Here is a 23,538-nt window from a genome sequence, read left to right on the forward strand (position 1 = left end):
TGAGGCTTATAATACAGTTTCATAGGCCAACAAAGCTTCTTCTCATGTTCTATAACTAGAGGATCGGACTTCTTTGACCTTTTCTTGTTAATATTTTTTTTTCTTTCTTATTCCTTTTGGACTCTTGTTTCTTTTCTTTTTCGAAAGCTAAGGAATAGTACTTAGGTGGGAATATACTGTTGGGTCCTTGCTCATCTTCCTAAGCTAGAACTGATATTTATACATGTCGCTATTGTTTACATGCAATTTTGAGGTTCTAGTGATTTGTTTAAAACTGAACTTAAAGTCAATTTCCAAATTCTGACGAATTTAATTTACTAGGAAGTTAACTGTGTGCACGGCTTTATCTGGCCCAAGTGACATTGACCTTTTTTGGTTTTGCCTGTTCACTTGTTGGAATCATTTTCACGTTTTAGTATATATGGTCCATTAATCTCTACGAAAAATTATCTCCAGTCCAGATTAGACGCGTGCCATTGCATTATTCCTCTAACGGACCAAGCTGATAGAGAAGGTTGGACCAATCGAGGAAAGGCTTTTAACCAGGGACGGAGTTGGAAGTTCGGATGCGGGTTCGGCCGAACCCAGTAACTTTTGCTCATACAGTATATTTATGTTAAGAAATTTATTAAATATGTACAAATATTATATTGAGAACTCAGTTATTAGCACTTAAATTCGTCGTTCTAAAATCCAAAACTCATAAAGTTAAAATCCCGGTTCCGTTCTGCTTTCAAACGGACCGAGGTAGGGGATAGGGATGGGGGGTGAAAATGGACAATTCAAGGTGGGGTATCACACAAGAAGTACATGCCAAGAAACTATCTTAAAATCTCACCTTCTTACAGCTCCACTGATATTCTACATCCTAATGAAAAAGAGGAATAAATATACCATAAAGTTTGTTAGCACTTAGCACTATTTTTCCTGATGTATCCTTTGAATACACCCTCGTACATGACTCCTGATGATTTTTCGCAAAAAGATGACGCGATGCTATCTGCTAAGAATCATAGTTTTGCTCTCAGTGGAGAAATTATGTTGCTGGTACTTGTCATTCTTTTCATCCTTTTTCTTGTCACTGTGATTTTCTTACTCTGTAGGAAACGTTCAAATTATTCTTATACCTCCAAGTCTCAGAGGTCTTCACCAGACCAAAGTGCTCCATCACCTTATCCCTAAAACTCCAATGTCAAATTAATTTACGCCTTTTTATCGCGATATTGTGGAGTTTGATAGAGCAAGACATATATATATCATGAATCAGGTTCATCATATTCATTACTAGATTTGATTCTCAACAGCAACAACAACAATCCAGTATAATCCCACAAGTGAGGTCCGAAGAGGGTAATGTATATGCAAACCTTACCCCTAGCCTTAAATATTAAAGTGATTATTTCTGATAGACCCTCGACTCAACAAATTATTGAAACTTGTTAGAATGTGTTAAGGAGAGCGTCTGTTTTAATAGTAGAATTAGGATTAGCCTTGGTGGCAAATAGATATATATTTAGGATTTAAATTTGCTAGATTTGATCTTTAAATTTCATCGTATTGAACTCGCTGTACTTTTGAATAGTGAACTCAGAATTTAGTAGTAGTTGTTAAATTTTAGTGATATTCTATGTCTAGTGTCAAAAATGATGGGTTCAATTTGAATCAGTTGGTAAGAGGCTCTTGTAAATGGATGGAATTTATGAAGAAAAACAATCTTGGTGTAGATTCGCAGGATTTTAGTACGGTATAATTGGATTTTCTGTACGAGTTATTATCACTTTTAACCCGTGCCAGAAATTATTTATATCCAGGAGTCGAAAAAGTGTATAACATTTGTATATTTTTTGTATATAACATTCAGAATGTATATATATACAAAAATATATAATTTTTATATATTTTTTCGACCATTATTTTTACCGCGGCTATATTGTATCATTTTTCGTTTCTGTACTGTAGAAGGATGCATTTACTATTTCAAGGCAAGAACAATTGATTTTTCTAACTCTAGCATGAAATTAAAGTACCTTTCTATAATTTTGCTAGCCTCGTACTTTTGTTTGGTTTTGCTCTTATCTTTGTACTTTGTGCTATTTTGAGGTACCCACTAGCATATTGCTTGGGCTGCTATTGGTTGCTTCATTGGTTTTGAAGTTTTCAAATGAATTTGAGATGCTGATTTGACAAGAATCACTGTATGTAGGGGGTGGGCGTTCGATAGTTATGGATTAAATATGAAAATTTCGGTTTGGATTTTTAATTTTCGGATTGAAGAAATGACAATCCAAATCTCATCCAAATTATAAGCTCGGATTGGATTGGATTATTTAGTTCGGTTTCAGATTAATCGGTTTGGATATTTTGAATTTTCGGTTTTGAGCTTATAAGTAAAGATGTTTTTTTTTACAAAAAAAATTATCCAAATTAAGTACTCATGTTAAATTGCGTGAAAAGTTCATTCTCACTACAATCATCCAAATAAAATATTCAAGTAATGAATTATTATCAAGGAAATGTAATAGAGATAGTAATACAACCAATAAGAAGTAGAAATTGTAAAATCGTGTCCAAATAGAAAACATTCTGATAGTAACTTTGTAATTAATGTTGAATATATGAGATAATATCTAATGAGTAGGATATTTTGAACTTATTACTATTGGCATATAGATAATGGTCTAAATATAAAGTATAAAATTTTGAATTTTCGGATATCCAAATTTTCGAAGTACCAAATCCAATATCCAATCCAAAATTCAAAATTTTTCAAAACTAAACCCAAAATCCAATCCGTAATTCGAAAATTCAAATCAAAAATCCAAAAAATTCGGATTTCGGGTTTGTCCAAACTATGCCCACCCCTAACTGTAAGGGAGATTTTATTTCAATTATGAGAATCAAATTAATTGTTGTGCGTGATAAGTTTTAATTATCGTTAACATGGGGTTCAATGTTGTAATCCTAGTTATGCTGAAATATTACTACTTAATAGCAATCAAAATTGCAGTTAAAACAGATGTGAATCAAGTATTGAAAATAAACAGCCCGGTGCACAAAGTATTTCATATTTACGTAAAGTTCGGTAAAAAGGCTGTATTCCTACGGATATGATGTAGACAGCCTACCCTAATGCAAGCATTAGTGACTGCATTCACTGTTCGAACTCGTGACCTATAGGTCATACAGAGAATTTTACGGAATAATTTTGCGTGGTCACTTTTATGAGCTTCCCAGGTCGGATAATTTGCACAAATAGAATAATTCCGTGTCATTATTGATTTTTGATCTAGCTTGTCTCATGGGCACAATTTCAAGTTTAACAAGTGTTGCCCCTCGCAAGCCCAGGACAACGCTTTTTATCTTTGACCTTAAAGGTCTTCCTATTGAGCAAGTGCGGGTCAAAAAATCAAGATCATCTATTTTTAAGGTCATTTGGGCGTAATTTTCTTTTTCAGGTCGTTGCTCGAGTTATTCATGGGTCATCCATTGTCGACACTAGAGCTGCTAAAACATCCAAGCATCGCATGAATATTAATAAAGTTTAAATGAGGCTTAATTAAACTACTAAGAAACTGCCAAAAAACGTCCAGAAAAACCGACCGAAATCGGTCGGAATTCAATAAATATTGACCAATTTTCGACCATTTTCAATTAGTCAGTAAAATAATGGTCGCAAACGGGGAGCGACTACATTCGGTCGCTATTTTCCGACCTAAGTTGATCGGTAACTGTCAACGCAGTTTGACCAACTTGTCTGACACAAATTAATATTACCGACCGAATTCGATCGGTATTGTTAAAAATAATTTTTAATTATTTTTAAATTAGCGACCGAACTCGGTCGAAATTTTAACTATTAATTTTTTTTATAAAAATTATTAAATTACGACCGAAATCGGTCGGTATTGTTAAAATATGTAATTATTCATTTTTATTTAAAATTGTTAATTCTGACCAAAATCGATATTATTTAAATAATTAAAATTTAAAATCAAAATTTCTGACCGAAGTCGGTCGATAAATTTGATTTTCTGGGAAATAATATGAATATTTCCGACCGAAGTCGGTCGATTTTTTGGGTATTTTTTGGTAGTAAACAGCTGTTTTATAGCTGCACCACCTGCCAACAACCAATCACCTATAATGACAGAATTACATTGCTGCCATTAAACCAATAACAACAACAATAATAACAACACCAATAACAACTATCAAAACTATATTAATAAAATATTATCACCATCTCCATCTCCACTAAATTATACTCCCCCCGTTTCAATTTATGTGAACCTATTTCCTTTTTGGCCCGTGCCAAAAAGAATGACCCCTTTCCTTATTTGGAAACAATTTATCTTTATGCAATGATTTATAGCCACACAAAATATATGTGCCTCATTTTACACCACAAGTTCAAAAGTCTTCTCTCTCTTTTCTTAAACTCCGTGCCCAATTAAATGGGTTCACATAAATTAAAACGGAGGGAGTATTAACAAGACATCATACCTAACAACAAAACGTTTCATAAGTTAAAAGTTCAAACATAATTCAGTGAGTGTTTTATACTACATCATCTTCATCTCCACTACTCTAGCATTCATCGTCGACATGGTTCGAAGGATTAGCATCTGGGAAGGCTCACGAGACCCGGTAATCGAGAAAGCACTACTAGTAAGAAGATTGGCTAGCTGAACTTGAAGGATATTAAATTGTTGGACCTCTTTTCTAGTTGAACTTGAAGGGTATCTAATTGCTTATCTCTCTTTTGTTCTCTAGTCTTTGTTTCTTCAAGCTCTGCTGTCAGCTTTGCGATCTCCTTCTCCATAGAAAAGAGAGTCGACCTATCAATTGCCTCGCCTCGGGTGAAAGTCCCTATACCTTGCAATCCATCCCTGTAACGCCGAAATGATCTCTATGGAAGGCTGTATGCTATCCCCTTTTAGGACCACCAACAACATCCAACCATATCTTCTGCGGATCTTCGTCTGAAATAGATGGTCGCTCTCCTTGCTCATTCGGTGGCAAGCTCTGAGTGTACTCCTCCACATTAGCCTTGTAGTGACCCTTTATTTAGAAGATAAAAAATTACTAACTATATAATATTATAAACATTAATTTCAAGTTATAGTAGTTATGAAACTTACATATGCAGTCTCCGCCCGATCTTTAGATGGACCTGTCGGTGCCTTCTTCTTTTGGATATGAGTCTCCATAAAGAACTCATCATGAGTCATCTTCCTCCCATATTTTTTCCCTACAAATATAATAAAACGTGTTAACTAAATTAAAATATATAAATATAGTTCGATAAAAATAGATGTAAATATTTTAAGGAATTACCAGTAGTCTCCTCGTAGTCCCATGCTCCTTGCACCCACACAGTGCAAGGAGCCACCCTTCTCAAATGCTTGGGCCTTCTTTTCTTGTTCACTCCTCTTCTCGAATTTCTCGATGGTCCACTGCCTCAACAGATCCTCCCATAAATCCGGTAGAACCCATGAAGGCTTCTTGCTATTCTTTCGAGCAAAGCAGAAGTAATCAGATAGTATCTTACGACATTTGAACACAAAATTTGCAAGAATTTCACTGTTATGCGGTCCTCCCAGGCACACTTAGTCTGCAAATGAAGTATGTAACGTTAGATGAAAATATTGTTAATATAATGCTTAAATAGATAAGAATTGTATTAAAACCTTAAATTGGTTGAAAATTTACTGCACGAGCTCCAGTGGAAAGTCACTCCAAGTCGCATAGGGTGCATTATACAACCGGCCAAGAGCTTCAGTGATTATCTTTGTAGTCCGATAATTAGGTATGAACCTTCAATATAACAATTACATTAAATAAACAAGAGTAGCTATTATAATTCAGAATAATAAAGAAGTAATAAATAAATCTTACCCATTGCCCTCAGGCCTGATGATCATCCTATGATAACAATCATACCGCACTTCCTCTGGATCATTATCCTCCGATGAAACTGCAGCGTGCGGAGAAGGGGGGGGGGCATCTGGCTCAGTTCTACTATCTTGAAGGCAAAGTTTAGAAATTTTAGGAGATGAACTCTATGGAGAGGGAGATGGGGCCACTGATGAAGATGGCTGCGATCCATACCCTTGCTGCGATCTAGACCCCTATTGCGACAAGAGCACTGCTGCGATCCGGCTGGCTGAAATCTAAATGGATGCGATCTAGCTGGTAATGAAACAAATGGAGCAGATGGCGGGCATATCACCACATGACCCTGTGACTGCTGACTCGATGGACCCATATAACCATATGCAGGATCATATGGAGGAAGGAGAGTATAGCCCTGTGGTGCAGAATGGTAAGAATACTGCCGGGAGGGTGAATGGTAGGTAGTCTGATGAGTAGATGGAAAAGATGTGTGCCTAGAAGATTGTTGCCAGCCATCAGCAGCAGAGGGATGCAAGTGTGGAGTGGAAGGAAGCGAGGGTGTATCACCATCATCATAATCAATAAGCCTCTTATCTTTCCTAGACCTACCTCAACCCCTATCGGTCATCTGCATAAATTAAAGAAAGTGTTAGAATTGAGAATATAAATCTATATAAGTTGAGAGCTCTTGAAAAAACTAACATTCTAGTCATCTTCGAAGTATCCTTCCTAGTCCGGAAATTCTTCCTCTTCACTTATTTCATTTCATTAGGTGATTCTTCGTCCTCATTTTCTATGATTATTATTTCCTCCATATCAACTTCTTCTAATATGTGTTGAGGATGCTCCAAGTCATTTTCTTGCTGATCATCCACCATTTGGTTAACACGTGAGGTATCATTTTGGTAAGCAACATATAGCACATTCTAAACTTCCACCCTACTAACACGCTTAGTTTTGATTACGACCAACCAATCAGCCTTATCCCTCCGCAATAGATATGGAGCATAATACACTTCCTAACTTTTTCTGCAATTATAAAAGGATCATAGCGATCATACTTCCTCTTTTTATTAACCTCAATTATGTTGTACTTCAATTGTACATTTGTACCTTTTCTAGGTGTTGGATCAAACCACTTACATCGGAAAAGTATGATCTTCTTATTTGGCCAACCTGAATATGATAATTCTAGTATCTCTTTGATCACACCATAATAATCATTTTCCCCATCTTGGTTGCCTTCACCACCTTTGACACACACCCCACTGTTATTGCTTTTTTTAATACTTGGAGCATTCCTTGGTGTGAAATTTATAACCATTTACAACATACTTAGACATAGTTGTAACCATCGGTGCAAGTACCCAAGATATATCTTTCAAAAATTGATTAACACTGTTGTTTGGATTATTAACCTATATGTAGTGTTAAAAAAATCACAAGTGAGCAAGTATATTCAGAAGTGACCAAGTATCTATATTCACATGTGAGAAAGTATGTAAGATGCACTTACACACTCTTTAAATCATGCCTCTAATGTAGAATATACATCATCATGGCCAAATTAACTCACGAAGTCATTGAGCGACACATTGAACATTTTGTTAGTTGCATCAATCAAATTAAATAGTAGTCCATGTAAATTAATCTTATGTCAACACTTACTTAAGGAAGGGTTGAACTTCCGGACAATTTAGCAACACATGATTTGAAGCTGATTTGTACTCCATACTACTTAGGCCCCTTTTTGTTCGATTTTTAGAGCATCGGCCCGGTTGATTGAATATGGACATTGGTGAATATAATGGATCAATCTCAATCATGACATTGTGCCGATTGGGCCTATTTCTAGCACATAGCGCATGACTATCGAAGTAGTAAGAACGTGGGTAGTTTCCTTCGCAAGATAGGCTTCGCATATGGATCCTTCAATCCTATTCCTTTGTTTAACAAATCATTTACACTTGCCGATAGTCCTGCACATTTTCATATTAGACGATAACATTAAAGAAAATTACAAGAATAACCTCTCGAATGGATACATTTACCTGCATTAAATCGACCCTCCAAGTCGCGCCTCATGTACAAGGTGAATTGGAAGGTGTTCCATCACATCAAAGAAACCACGTGGAAAAATCCTTTCCAACTTATTAGTGATTACAAGAATGTTTCGATTCATTTGAAATAGGTTTTGTTCCCTTAATGTGGTAGAACATAAGTCTTTGAAGAACAAACTTATATCTGTGATGGGTTTCCAGATATTTTCAGGCAAACCACAAAATACAATAGGGATTAACGTTTCCATGAAGATATGACAATCATGACTTTTCATATGAGTTAGCTTTCTTTCAATCATATCGGCACATTTTCCCAAGTTCGAATCATAACCCTCGGGCATCTTTAGGTTTGAAACCCACTCACAAATTTGTAGTCTTTGTTCCAAAGTGATTGTGTAATTGGCCTTGGGCATGAACACCTTACATTGTTCGTAGACTGCATGAAACGACCCAGAATTCCCACCTTCGGGACCGTGATGGCGCCTATCTTTTCACTTGCTAGGCAAGCCAACATTAGAGGATCCTTAAGTCAACTTCAGTCAATTTTTAACAACAGAAATAATTAAGCTAAACAGAAGCTAAAACTAATTTGCGGAATAACATATAACCCATAATATTTGATACATCTAGGATCTGGAGTCACAACTCACGAGCTACTACGATTTACCATAAATAGAGGCTGAAAAAAATACACTGTCCTGAAAGAAAAGAAATAGTAAATAATAAGCTAAGAAGAGACTCCAGGGTCTGCAGACGCCAGTAAATCTACCTTGGGTCTCCTGACGAGCAAGTCTAGCTGCTAACCTCACAATCATCTAGGGGCGGTACAAAAATCTGCACAGAAGTGCAGTGTGTCGTATTAGTACAACCGACCCGATGTACTGGTAAGTGTTGAGCCTAACCTCGCGAAGTAGTGATGAAGCTCTAACAAGACACCTACATAATAAACCTATTCCATTTAACAGTATATGTACAAAAATAACAACAAATAGAAGCTAGATAAGTAATATCGGGAGGGGGACATGCTGAGGGGGATACGAGATAAGAGAATCACAACAAGAATGATAACCAGAACAGTCAATATGCCTTGAACCAGTGAAAATGATTAAACACAATAAAGGAAAGTGCATGGCATCACCCTTCGTTCTTTTACTCTCAACCTCACCATATAAGTAAACAAAAACGACACGACATCACCAAGTAAAACAGGGAGATATGATCAATAAGTATAAGCCTTACTTCAACAACGGTCCCACAATACCAATCTCAACTCGGAATCCATAATCAATTATCACTAAAGCTCATAAACATGATAAGAACGATCAATTTAATAATTAACTAGTCTAAGCATGGATAATATGATCAAGGACAGCAACAATTACAAAGAACAAGTCCAACCCGCATGCTATAACCCGACAACAACGCATAAGTACTCGTCACCTCACATATACGTTGTGCCCAACATCTAAACACATAGCAAATAGACAAATAAATCCTAATATCTCAAGTCAAGGTTAACCACGACACTTACCTCGCTCCAAAGACCAAACACAAAGCTCAACCACCGCTTTGCCTTTCAAACTTGCCTCCGAACCAATAGAATTTAGTAATTTACCAACCAAATGATTCAAATTAAGCCTTAGGAACTACCCATAATTGTAAAGAATTCAATTTAGGTCATTATTGAAAAATTCAACAAAAGTCAACACCTGGGCCCGCTTGGTCCAAACCCGAAATTCGGATCAAAATCCGATTACCCATTCACCGCCGAGCCCGGTTATATAATTTGTTTTAGAATCCAACCTCAAATTGAGGTTTTAATCCCTATTTTTTAAAAATCCCTAATTCTACCAAACCCCCCCCCCAATTTCTACCATGAAAACTCTAGATTTTAGTTTGAAATCTTAGGAAAAGTAGTGAAAGATTGAAAAAAACTAGTTTAGAATCACTCACCAGTGATTTAAGGAAGAAATGTTCTTTGAAAAATCACCTCTACGGTTCTTGGGTTTGAAAATTTGAAGAATGAACCAAAAATCCCATCTAAGTCCCATTTTGATCAGTTGCAGATGTCATATTTGCGACCTAGGGTTCACAAATGCGAAGAAAACATCGCAAATGCAAAGCTCTCCATATTTCTACTTACTTCGTAAATGCGAACTGGCCTGATCGCAAATGCGACCCTATGATCGCAAATGCGACCCTATGATCGCAAATGCGAAGAATCTTCCCCAGTCCCCATCATAAATGCAAACATAAGGTGGCCCAGCTACTCTTCACAAATGGGATGAGTAGCTTGTAAATGCGAAACCCTCAGAGGTCGCAAATGCGATGCCTGATCTCGTAAATGTCAGATCAGAGGCCTACACCAGAACTGGAAATACCAGCAACATTTCCAAGTCCAATTTCACTTCGTAGCCTATCCGAAACTCACCCAAGCCCTCGGGGATCTAAACTAAAAGTGCAAAAAAGTCTAAAAACATCATACAAACTTGCTCGCACGATCAAGTCACCAAATAACACATAGAATTACGAATTGAACACCAAATCAAATGAAATTTTCAAGAAAACTTTGAAACTTCTATTTTCACAATCGGACGCCCAAATCGCTTCAAACCAACTCTGTTTCTCACCAAATTTCATAGACAAGTCATAAATATGGTATGGGACCTATACCGCATTCCGGAACCAAAATATGAACCCGATATCCAAAAGTCAACTATTGGTCAAACATTTCATATTCATTAAGCCTTTAACTTTCAAATTTCAACAAACTCCGATATCTCGGGCTAGAGACTTCCGAATTCAATTCTGGGTATACGCCCAAGTCCTAAATCATGATACGGACCCACCGGGACCGTCAAAACACGAATCTGGGTTTGTTTGCTCAAAATGTTGACCGAAGTCAATTTCAATGGATTTCACAATAAAATTTCATATTTTTCTTAGTTTTTAACATAAAAGCTTTTCGAAAACACGCCGAACTATGCACGCAAATTGAGGAGGACTAAAATGAGGTTTTTAAGGCCTCGGAACACATAATTTGGTTTTAAAATTAGGTCATCATATTCTCCACTTCTAAAACAATCGTTCGTCCTTGAACGAATATAGAAAAGTACCTGGGTTGGTAAAAAAGTGGGGATATCTACTCCGCATGTTCGACTCGGACTCCCAAGTGGTTGCCTCGACGGGCTGACCTCTACACTGCACTCAAACTGAAGGATAACTTTTTGATCTCAACTGATGAACCTGCTGGGCTAGAATAGCCACCGACTCCTCCTCATAAGTCAAATCCTTGTCCAACTGGATAGAGCTAAAATCTAACACGTGGGACGGATCGCCGCGATACTTCCGAAGCATGAACACATGGAATACTGGATGACCTGCTAATAAATTGGGTGGCAATACGAGCTTGTAATCTACCTCACCCACTCTTTGAAGAATCTCAAAAGGTCCAATATATCTAGGGCTCAACTTGCCCTTATTTTTGAACCTCATTACACCCTTCATGGGTGAAACCCGGAGCAACACCCACTCTCCGACCGTGAATGCAACATCATGAACTTTACGGTCGGCATAACTCTTCTGCCTGGACTGAGCTGTGTGAAGTCTGTCTTGAATAATCTTGACTTTATCCAAGGCATCCTATACCAAATCTGGACCCAATAACTGAGTCCCCTGGCTCAAACCATCCAACCGGCGATCGACACTATCTACCATATAATGCCTCATAGGAAGCCATCTAGATGCTCGACTAATAACTGTTGTTGTAGGAAAACTCCGCAAGTGGCAGGAACTGATCCCAAGAGCCTCTGAAGTCTATATCACAAGCGCGAAGCATATCTTCCAATATCTTAATAGTGCGCTCGGACTGTCCGCCCGTCTGAGGATGAAACATTATGCTCAACTCAACCTGCATGCCCAACTCATATTGTATTGCCCTCCAGAAATGCGAGGTGAACTGCGTACCTCGATCATAAATGATAGACATGGGCACACCGTGAAGACAGACGATCTCACAGATATAAATCTCTACCAACCGCTTTGTAGAATAGGTAACTCCAACAAGAATGAAATGCTGACTTGGCCAGCCTATCCTTGATGACCCAAACTTCATCGAACTTCCTCTGAGTCTGTGGGAGTCCAACAACAAAGTCCATAGTGATACACTCCCACTTCCACTTAGGAATCTCTATCTTTTGAAGCAAACCACTAGGTCTCTGATGCTCATACTTTACTTACTGACAATTTAGACACCGAGATACATATGCAACTATATTCTTCTTCATTCTCCTCCACCAATAATGCTGCCGTAAGTCCTGATACATCTTGGCGGCGCCCGGATGAATAGAATACCGGGAACTGTGGGCCTCCTCTAGAATCAACTCACAAAGTCCATCCACATTAGGCACACAAACACGACCTTGCATCCTTAAAACTCCATTATCTCCAACCGTAACCTACTTGGCATCTCCATGCGACACTGTATCCCTAAGGACAAGTAAATGAGGGTCATCATACTGCCGCTACCTAATACACTCAAACAAGGAAGAACGAGCGATCGTACAAGCTAGACCACGACTGGGCTAAAAAATATCCAACCTCACAAACTGATTGGCCAAGGCATGGACATCTAATGCAAGCGGTCTCTCACCGACTGGAATGAACGCAAGGCTACCCATACTCACTGACTTCTTACTCAAGGCATCGACCACCACATTGGCCTTCCCAAGATGATATAAGATGGTGATATCATAGTCTTTCAATAGCTCCAACCACCTCCTTTGCCTCAAATTAAGCTCTTTTTGTTTGAACAAATACTGCAAACTCCGATGATCCGTGAATACCTCACACAACATGCCGTAAAGATAATGCCTCCAAATTTTTAGCACATGAACAATGGCTACTAACTCTAAGTCGTGAGCATGGTATTTCTTCTCGTGAACCTTCAGCTGCCACGACGCATATGCAATCACCTTGCCATCCTACATCAATACCGCACCAAGTCCAATACGAGATGCATCACAATATACCGTATAATATCCTGAACCTATGGACAACACTAACACCGGTGCCGTAGTCAAAGCAGTTGTCACAACCCAAAATCCAATAGTCGTGATGTCACCTAACCTAACCCGCTAGGTAAGCCAACTACACTATCTAATTCCAATAATATTTAATAAGGCAATTTAAACAAGAGAGTTATCTAAATCTTATACACTTTCCCAAACACTGGTAGTACAAATCATGAGCTTCTAATAATAAAGTTTACAAAGATGATTTGAAGAAAATACATCTTCTATTTGAAAAGTACATAAATAGAGTTCTATAAATCTAAGGCTACCATGAACAAGAGACAGCTACAACAGGAACGGATGTACATCTTCAAATCCAGCTCCCACCAAATACAGCAACCTCAGCAGCCAACATCTGCACGCAATGTGCAGAAGTGTAGTATCAGTACAATCGACCCCATATACTGGTAAGTAACAAACCTAACCTTAGGTTGAAAGTAGTGACGGGCTGGAACATGGTCAGGTCCAACATCAATATCCAACAACAATCCATAACAATGTAGAGCATATAAATAAGGAAGTAACTCAAAAAGAAAATGCTGAGCTTTGTCACAGCTTTCCTAAAATAGTTTCGCTTTTCAAGAATAATGGTGAAAACCCAAATCCTTTACCGAAATCGTCGAAAAATATAAGATAGTTTGAAAACTATAATTTTTTCCAAAAATCCTTTTCACAATAAATAAGATATTTCATTTTCTTTCCAGATAGCAAGTGTGAAATACCTCTCTATGCCCACATATTAATGTGTGTAAAAAAATCATGAATGACGTGATACCGTACAACATGAGGAAAAATGCATCTCTGTGTGTATGTAATGTGTGCATGACTATGCCATGTATCTTAGAGATGAATCATGTACTCACACTCTCAGAGTATTCAATCTCACTGCCTCACTCTTTTCACTCATCGTGCTCAACCACTCGGTACTGTCTATGGCCCATAAGGCCCAGGAAAGATCCATCCCGAAACATTTACATCACTGAACTTCAGTCACTCAGTATCGAGGAAAGCCAATCTAGACCCATGAAGAAGATCCATCTCCAGGTATATAATGTTTCGGACAAGATCCATGTCCAGGGAAGATCCATTCCTCAATATAATCAACCGCGCTTACTAGGGGTGTGTACAAACTCCGGAGGGGCTCCTACAATCCAAGCGCTATCGTAAGCCAGATCCAGGCATAAATCAATATAGCATGATGCAACGTGCAACCCGATCCCATATCTGCCACTCATAATCAGGCTCTCGGCCTCACTCAGTCATCAATCTCTCTAGTCTCACTCACAGGCTCACAATGTCATGAAACTAGCCCGACAACAATGATATGATGTATCAATAAACAACAACTGAGACTGAGAAATGATATGAATGCATGAATATGATTGAGTACGAAATATCAATGAAATCAGTGAGATAACAGCAAGAGACGACCACTATGGGTCCTAACAATATCAGCATAAAACCTAAACAAAATATCTAGCATGATTGACAGCTCGGTTACTTGATCACATGGTGAAAACACATATATCAACAAAATAGGGCCACTAAATAGTGCCATGAAAGTAACAGAGTCACAATTCACAGGGTGCACGCCCACACGCCTGTCACCTAACATGTGCATCACCTCATCATCAATCACATAACACGTAATTTGGGGTTTTATACCCTCAGCACTAAGTTTAGAAGAGTTACTTACCTCAAACAAGCCAAATTCCAATACCGAGCAAGCCAACCGATTCTCCAAAAATGCCATCTCGTGCGTATCGACAATCGAACGGCTCAAAACTAGCCAGAAGTAACTCAAATACATCAAATAAAGCCCAAGAAAATAATTCCAAATGATAAAGATCAAATCCTTAGTCAAAACCCAAAACTGGCCAAAAATCATACCCGGGCCCGTGCCTCATAACCAAACAAAACTCACAAAATCTGACAACCCATTCAGTTACGAGTTCAACCATACTAGTTTCACTCAAATCCGACTCCGAATCGATGTTCAAAACTCAAAAATTTACTCTATGACACTTCAGGCTAAAACCCCCAATTTTCACCTCAAAATACTAATTAAATTATGAAAACAACGATATATTCATGTATATTAACCAAATCCGAGTTAGAATCACTTACCTCGATGAATTTGTTGAAAAACCAAAGAAAAATCGCCACAAACTGAGCTCTCTAGGTGCAAAAATGAAATAATACCCTAAGCCTCGGTTATATAGTACACCCACTAACCTCACAATGTGAGGTCCACACATTTCCTAGTGCGTTCGCACATTTCCAAGTCCACCAGTCCCACAAAAATTGTGCGGCTGCACTTAACAGCCTCTCCACTACCAGGCTTCAGTAAAATGGCCATCACCTTTTGTACAAATATCCAAATGATAATTTCTTTACCTTTATGGAAACTAGACACGAAGGACTACAACTTTTGTTTCTGAATCATCTCCAAATTCCTTGTGGATCAAAAGATATAATCTTCCAATGTCAGACCATCGAACCTACAGAACACCCTGAAGTGCGGCCGCAGACAAAATTGTGCGGTCCATACCTTTCCCCCGCGGTCCGCATATTTTTGTCTGCTACTACACTTTTTCATCTGCTAGAACACTCTAAAATGTGCCTAAGCACATGGAATTGTGTGGTCCGCACTTCCAATGTTCCGAAACAACATTAGAGTGCCGAAAATGCTCGGACTCGCTCAAAACTCGCCCGGAAACTCACCCGAGCCATTCAGGATACCATTCAAATATACCAACAAGTCCTGTAACATAATGTAGACTTACTCGGCGCCTCAAATCACATCAAACAACGCTAAAAACATGAATCACACCTCAATTCAAAATCAATAAACTTTGAAACTTCAAACTTCTACAACCGATACCGAAACCTATCAAATCATGTCCGATTCACCTCAAATTTTGCACACAAGTCACATTTGACATTATGAACCTGTTCCAACTTCCAAAATTAGAATCCGACCCCGATATCAAAAAGTCCTAGTCAAACTTTCCAAAATTCCAACTTTCGCCATTTCAATCCAAATTCTACCACGGACCTCCAAATCACAATCCGAACGCGCTCGTAAGTCCAAAATCACCCAACAGAGCTAACAGAACCATCAAAAATCCAATCCGAGGTCAAATACTAAGAAGTCAAACTTGGTCAACTCTTTAAAATTTAAAGCATCTAGCAAAGAATCATTTCTCTAAATCAATTTCGAATAACCTGAAAACCAAAACCGACGATTCACAAAGTCATAATACATCATACAGAGCTACTCATGCCCTCAAACAACCGAGAGAAGTGTAAATGCTCAGTACGATTGGTTGGGTCGTTACATCCTCCCCCACTTAAACGTACGTTTGTCCTCGAACGTGTCCAGAGTTGTTATCAAAGCCATCAAACGTAGCGTAACCTCACTATGCACATACCAGGGGGTGATCCCATGTCACCCTATCCCATATAGGTCTGAGAACACAACATAACTGAAATTTCATAATTCATCCTAGCCCATAAACCTTTAGAACCAAATTTCCAACATCTGGAATTTTCCATAAGATCAGAATCTCGCATCTACACACTGTATAAGTCTAAACAAGCTGTATCAAGCCGTAATCATAACCCAAGATGTAATCACATGATATACTACATAACTCAAATACTCATAGTGTTAATTTCTAATCACTACAACTGCTCAAATAACCCAATACCATTAATAAACCTCATATCAAACAAAGCCTTGTTCTAAAATTGTTGTACACTGCCGATGATGAAAGAAATACGCAAAAACTCATAACCATTCATTAGATCAACCAGTTGTGGAATTCCCTCTCCTTGGATAGGAACTATAGCAAATTTCTAAGTTGATCAGCAACAATATCCTTCAAAATATACCGCAATTAGATCCAATAGCACCATTCTAGGTTCGATGACCTTATCATATCTAACATAATCACTCTAGTGACATGCCACTTCAATTCAATCTAAGGCCACAACCCGTGCAATCCGTGCACTAGTAAGCAACAAACCACATGTACTCAAATCATAGAAAATGACTCAAACGAGAGAACTGTCCCGCAAGCTTAACAAGTACTGCCCCAATGAAATGATGAAAATACATCACACACCGTAGGACCATCACACGAATCTAACACAAATGTTCGTGCCTCAACATAACCCCGCTGCAATGCGTGACCTCATCCAAACACTGGTCCATGTCATATACCTCAAGCCACCTTGCTCAAAATTAATAATCACGCGCGATTCGACATCAAGTTCCCAAAATGCATTACCATAACCACGGAGGAGAAAATGACGCAATGCCACACAAGCCCGGAAGAATATAACCAATGCGCAATCATCATGCAACACCCAAATACCCATCTCACTCAAATTCCTCTATAAAGCCCAAATAGAATCGCACTATATGTGCATATAACCAACGAATCACAACTCCCCGTAGCATAGAAGAGTAACTCACAGATCATTTCAGCACACAAATAAGCTCAACAATAACCTAATAGCACATCCCTCAACAATAGCAGTATGGATCCAACCAATCCGATGCGGTGTAGGATACACATCCTAATTGGGCCTACCAATGGACCCCTAAATCAACTCTGGTCATCCACAAATAGATAAATAACTCTCCGAAAATCCACAATGACCCAACCATGAGACATTCCATCCTCTGACTAGCTTTGGCCACAACTTCACAGTCCCCCCAACACGAAACAATCTGTTCTTGCGAACTCCCAGTCTCCAAATCCATAGAACACACAAATCACCATATATGATCCCAACTCCACCGCCCAAATGTCTAACACATCTCCCATACACGATCATCCCACGAGGAATACTTCTATAATTCTTTTGTGCCATAAAGCAAGATTTGAATATCAACAGTCAATTGACTAAGAGGGTGCCGCGATACCAATAAAGTATCCATAAATCAAAACATAGTGCCCCTTTTGAAATGTACACTCCCGTCATGCAATATCAAATAGTAATATAATTTATTTAGTCATTTAAGATCGTCCATGCTGCCTAAGAATTCATGTCCTTCTCTCCAAAACTGACCCGTGACCTTACATATACAAATCCCAATTCCACACAACACACCGCATATACCATGCCATCATATGAAAATACAAGAACTTTATAATCCACTCCGAGTTACAAGCAACTACGTACTCAATTAGCTAAGAAATTTTCATTTGATTTCATCCAGAGAAAATCACTATACATCATATGCTCCTCATGCCGGTATGAAATATACTTCTCGAGCAGTCCTAGAAACCATTGAGAACTCTTCGAAACTCATTTGCACCTAGTCAATGTCATGCCCTCTTTTTCCCCTCCGCGGAGAGAATGTCCGGGTTTCGACATTACATGGGGGTAGTAACTCATTTCCTTTTGGGAATTAGGTATTTGAAGAGTTTCCACCTAACGGATTAAGGTGCGTTTGGGCACCTATAGCAATTAACTCTTGGATTGGTTTGCATTACCAGAGATTTAGGGTAAGGGCTCGAAATAACCTTGAGGGAAAGGTGTTAGGCACCCCTCTCGGTCCACAACTGTGGGTCCCGTCCGAGCTTATACTTATGAATTAGTCCTTCAACGAACAAGTACTTGAAATGAATAATTACAGAAAAAGCACGTTGTACATTATGACGCAAGCAATAAGACAAAGGATTTGAACAGGTTGTGTACATATAAAACAAAGTTTTAAACAAAAGGAATTTAGGAAAGGAGGGGTCCTAGGTTGGTTAGCCTACATGATCACCCCACACAATGTCCGGTAAACACTCCTCAATGAGGGGCTACATGTGACATTAGCATGTAGTCATCATATCCCATATTTACCCTTCCCACCCCTTAGCGGTTGTTAAAGCGAGTGTTGGTTAGCGATCTCTACTGCGTGCTGTTACCCGTCCCTTCTTAATAGTCCTGGAGGAAATTAGTACCTCTACCTATAAGCAGTTCTAGACATACCCCTAAGGTTTAAAAGAGAAAATACTAAGGCGACAAGCAAGAACACATATGACTCTTAGTGAATAAAAGCAGAAAGGAGCAAATAAGAGGCTCAGTTTTACCTCCACAAATAGGGCATATAACAACACGACTCAAACACAAATAAGGGTCATATTATTAAATAGGATCCTAAGGCATGATGTCTAAGTGAATATAAAAAATATAGAAGATAGACAGTTTATTTTATAAACCCAGAAGCAGGGGCCCTAATCAGTTCGCCTACTGATTTTAAAGCCTATTAATCATTACGCAATAAACACAAGGAGGCAGTTGCCATCTTATAGGAGTTGAATACCTAAGGCTTGCCTAGGCGTAGGATAATGCACAATAGTTACAGAGTCATTAGAACAATGGAGGATTTCTTTTACCTAAAAAGCATACTGTTCTAAGTGTTATAAAATACAGGAATTATTACCAGTTTATTTAAAATAGGATAATCAAATGTGGAGCTGTTTTTACATCTTTCGTAATCAGTAGTTTACACTAGGTGTTACTGAGCAAGTACAAATGAGATCCTAAAGCATGGTATCTAATATGCACGTATAAATGCATAATGATTACAGGATACGCGGAATTCCTAAAACATGATTTCTATTATGTAGAATTTCCTAACGCAGGATTTCTAAATGCATAAAATGGTTACAACATTGTAAAACATGCAGTCAAATGTGTAGGAGTAGCAGTTTTGTTTTAATGCCTAGAAATAGGATTTCTAAGTGATAGCAAGAATGTCGAAACGAGATGCTGAAAGCAGTGTACCTGAAACCTAGGAGCATGGTATCTAATGCATGATATGCTTTGCATGTATTGGTCCTAAACATGAGTTCTAATGCACATACATGAGAATATAAACCTAAAGCATGTTTTCTACCCATTGATATTGAATACATATATGACTACCCCCCCTTTTCACCATCTAACCCCAATATTCATTTACAAATTATTACAGGCCAATATCGAATAAATTACATAAGTAGGTAAGTAAAATAAGAAGTTACTCTATAGAGAACCAACAAATCGGCCCGGATTTCCAAAGTTTCCAATGCCAGATTGCCTCATAGCCTTTCACATAATCCGGGTGTGTTTGAGTTCCCTAAGGACCTCAAGGGATCCTAGGTAGTGCTCACACCTAGATTTCATAGTCATAGTTGAGTAAGTGCAGTGTGGAAGGGCCAAATCTAATATATCAGAGTTCAGAGGGGTCTCATAGGGATCCCTAAGCAGTCACACATTAGAGGGGCAAAACTTAAAACCTAAGAGTAGATGTGAAAGTGCTTGAAAAGATTTCAGCAACGAACCAGTTTGAAAAGGGAGTTATTTGAAATAGTTTTGCAAAAGACAACAGAGACAATTTTGGAAAGAGAATAGAGTAATAAGCAACAGTCCAAACACAGCACCCAAAATAGGTTCATGCACAACCAAAGAACATGGAACCAAGGCAGGTTCAGCAACCGCAAACATGGGTAAATGGATTTAGGGGACACATAGGTTATATAGGTAAATACAAAGTTACAAGAGCATAACAGTTCTTATGGGGGGTTTATGGGATTAGGGAATAGTTAGTGATACCAACACAATATGGATTTCAAAAACAATCATAGAATCAGACATGCAAACTGGATAACAAGTAGACAAGTATTCAAAACATGGTAGAATCATATTGAAACAGACTACCAGGGGAGTAGAACATGTTCTGAGATGACCTAAGAGGGTTAGACTAGTATGCTAGATGAAGCAATAACGTAAACATGTCAATTACATATTGAACAACAGAACCATCGATAGAAACAAATCAGAAACATGATAAACTAAAGCAGTAAAAAAAAGTTGGTTTTGAGACTTGAATTGAAATTAGAACATACCAGTAAAGAGATGGTAAACACAAAGTGAAGAATAGGAGAGCACAATAATTAGCCTTGGCTTGCAGCCGCCTAACCCAGAATAAGAGCAAGTAGCTAAGGAAAGAGAGCAGAAAAGTTTGGAGTGTAAGAGTTTGAACTAATGTGTTCGTGTATTATGTTAATGAAAGAGCAAGGTACTTATAGTTTGAAAACAGGTAGAAAATAAGGCGAGAATCATAGTTCAGGAATAGTTATGGAACTACGTAGTAATTAGAATTAAATCAGTGTAAGTACTTCCCTTTAATTAAGGAGTTAAATAAAAAATAAGAAAATAAGTCAATGTACGACCAACAAGGACAGACTTCGAATACAGTAGGTACAGGGTAAACAATTAAGGCTAAGTTTATAAGGTTTTAATTAAGGAAATAGCATAAGAATCAATCAACAACATAGTCAATCGCGTAATAAGGCAAGAGAATGATTTAAAGGTCGAAAATCAGTTAGGGTATCAATCACAGGAAATCAGTAAAAGGTATTAATCACAGGAGATCAGGGATTTAACTAGAAATAGTACTGATTAGAGGAAATTACCACAAATTTTCGTCAACGAACTAAGTAAACACAATATAGGCGGGAGAGGTAAAATCAGAAACCCTAACGAGTATAAGGAGGTAGAAAATCATAGAAGCTCCAAACATATGAATGAGAAACAAGTATACATACAAATCAGAAAAGCAAAGACATTTTCAGAACCCCAGATTAAAACCAAAATAATTAGGGTTTTCAACATGATGAATCAGATAAAAGGAAAAACTTAAATAAACTGCTTAAACATGGTAGAAATCATAGAATAATACTGAAAATCAGAGGGAAAGTCATTTGAAAAGGGGTTAAGAAACCCTAGTTTCGAAGATGAAGAGGCATTTTTTGAAAAATCAGAAAGATTATCAGGAAAATAGTGAAGATAACTCAAAATAAACTCAGATCTGTGGTAGATCTAAAAAGTCAAGAGATGAGTTAGGGTTTTAGAGAGAGATAACTCAGAGATGGAGAGATTCCAGCTTAGAGGCCATAGATTTAGCCGAAAAATAGAAAAATCTTACTTAGACGGGCCAAAGGTGACCTGAGAATGGCATAGAAACTATGGGAGGTGAGTGAACCGCCTTCTGGTTCCCTTGAGGGCCTCATGGTAGCAAAGATCCGGCATGTGAGGGAGACATGGGGGCTAGGGGTGGTGGTGGAACCACCATTGATGCCGATGAGTTGAAGCTTTGGTTTAACAGTGGGCTTAAGAGAGAATAGGAGAGTGTAATAGCGGAGTGAAAGAGAGGAAATGAGGGTTTGGGGGGGGGTAGTCTATTAGGTTAATTAAGGAAGGAATTAACCTGGACCGTTGATAAAAAATGATCAACGACAAGGATTTAGGCGGAATTAGGTCGGGTAGGATTTAGTTTTGGGCCTGGGTCTTAGGCTAATTTGATTGGGGTTTTGGGGCTGGTTTAATTAGGTTATAATTGAAATAAAGTGGGGCTATTTGCTAAATACCCAATTAAATTGAGTAAAATAATTTATAAAAATAGATGATAATTGTACCAAATGAATTTCATGCATAGAAAATAGTTAAAAATGAATACTTAGTATTTGAAATATAAATGATTAATTTTCGGTCAAAAATAGTATAAAATCATATGATTGGGCACAAAGTTATTGCAATTATAGCCAAAAGATGCCAATTTGGCTAATTATGAAATAATTTTGTTCAAATAGGATCATAAATAATAATTTAAATCAAGAGATGCTTTTGAAATCATCTGCAATGCCATTTTGTAATTATTTATTGGGAATAAAATGCTAGATAAATTAATAAAAATACAGGAAAATTATAGAAAAATACCAATTGCTATTAATGCATGATTTTGAAGGTATATATATGCAATTTTAAAATATTTTGGGGAAAATTGGGTATCAACAGCTGCCCCTCTTTACCCGAGAAGGATGAAAGAGTTTTCGGGTAAAGAAATGATGGCCAATTTTGACCAGGCGGGATCTTTTGAAAGACAGAGGCTGGACTCCGTTCCTTGAGTTGCCTACATATCCCTGGTTTTACAGGAATCAGGCCATATGAATTTCCGGATCCATCGGCGGAGTGTACCGGTGAAGTCATTACAATAACTGGCACAATATCTAGGGTTGGATGAATGAACGGTTCTATTGAAGGGGTTAGGTTTGATATGGTCAGGAGAACTGGAGCAGGATCTCTCCTGTTGGGATAGCCGTTGCTCGCTGGGTTACCTGCAAATAGAAGCAATACAAGCGTATACTGTGAATAACTTTAAACATGATGCAGGTTCCTGTTGGACTATGAAAGTTGTCTTCGGATGGTTTGGGACGACGTCCTCAGACCATGATGTCCTTGGCAATGAATTGTTTGATAAGAGATTCACAGGCCATGAAATGATGTTCTCGAGCCATGAGGATGGTGCCTCAGAACTATGACGCCTTTGAATAATGATATGCTAAGTTGAGGGATCCTCAGGCCATGGAATGGTGTCTTCCGGCTATGAGGATGATGCCTTTTAGACTATAACGCCTTTGGATAGATTAGCAATATTTCAGCCCATGATATGCAGTAAT

The 23,538-nt window shown here is 38.1% G+C and overlaps 1 long non-coding RNA gene across 1 annotated transcript; it reads left to right on the top strand.

Annotated features, from left to right (window-relative positions):
- The first annotated feature begins 859 nt into the window (after window positions 1-859).
- LOC104222242 (uncharacterized) lies at window positions 860-2,366 on the top strand. Its single transcript, XR_709897.2, has 2 exons — window positions 860-1,047; window positions 2,101-2,366. It is a non-coding gene; the product is annotated as an uncharacterized lncRNA (long non-coding RNA).
- Window positions 2,367-23,538: the final 21,172 nt, after the last annotated feature.

The sequence above is a fragment of the Nicotiana sylvestris genome, chromosome 12 (genome assembly GCF_000393655.2).
Source record: "Nicotiana sylvestris chromosome 12, ASM39365v2, whole genome shotgun sequence".
NCBI classification, from domain to species: Eukaryota; Viridiplantae; Streptophyta; class Magnoliopsida; order Solanales; family Solanaceae; genus Nicotiana; species Nicotiana sylvestris.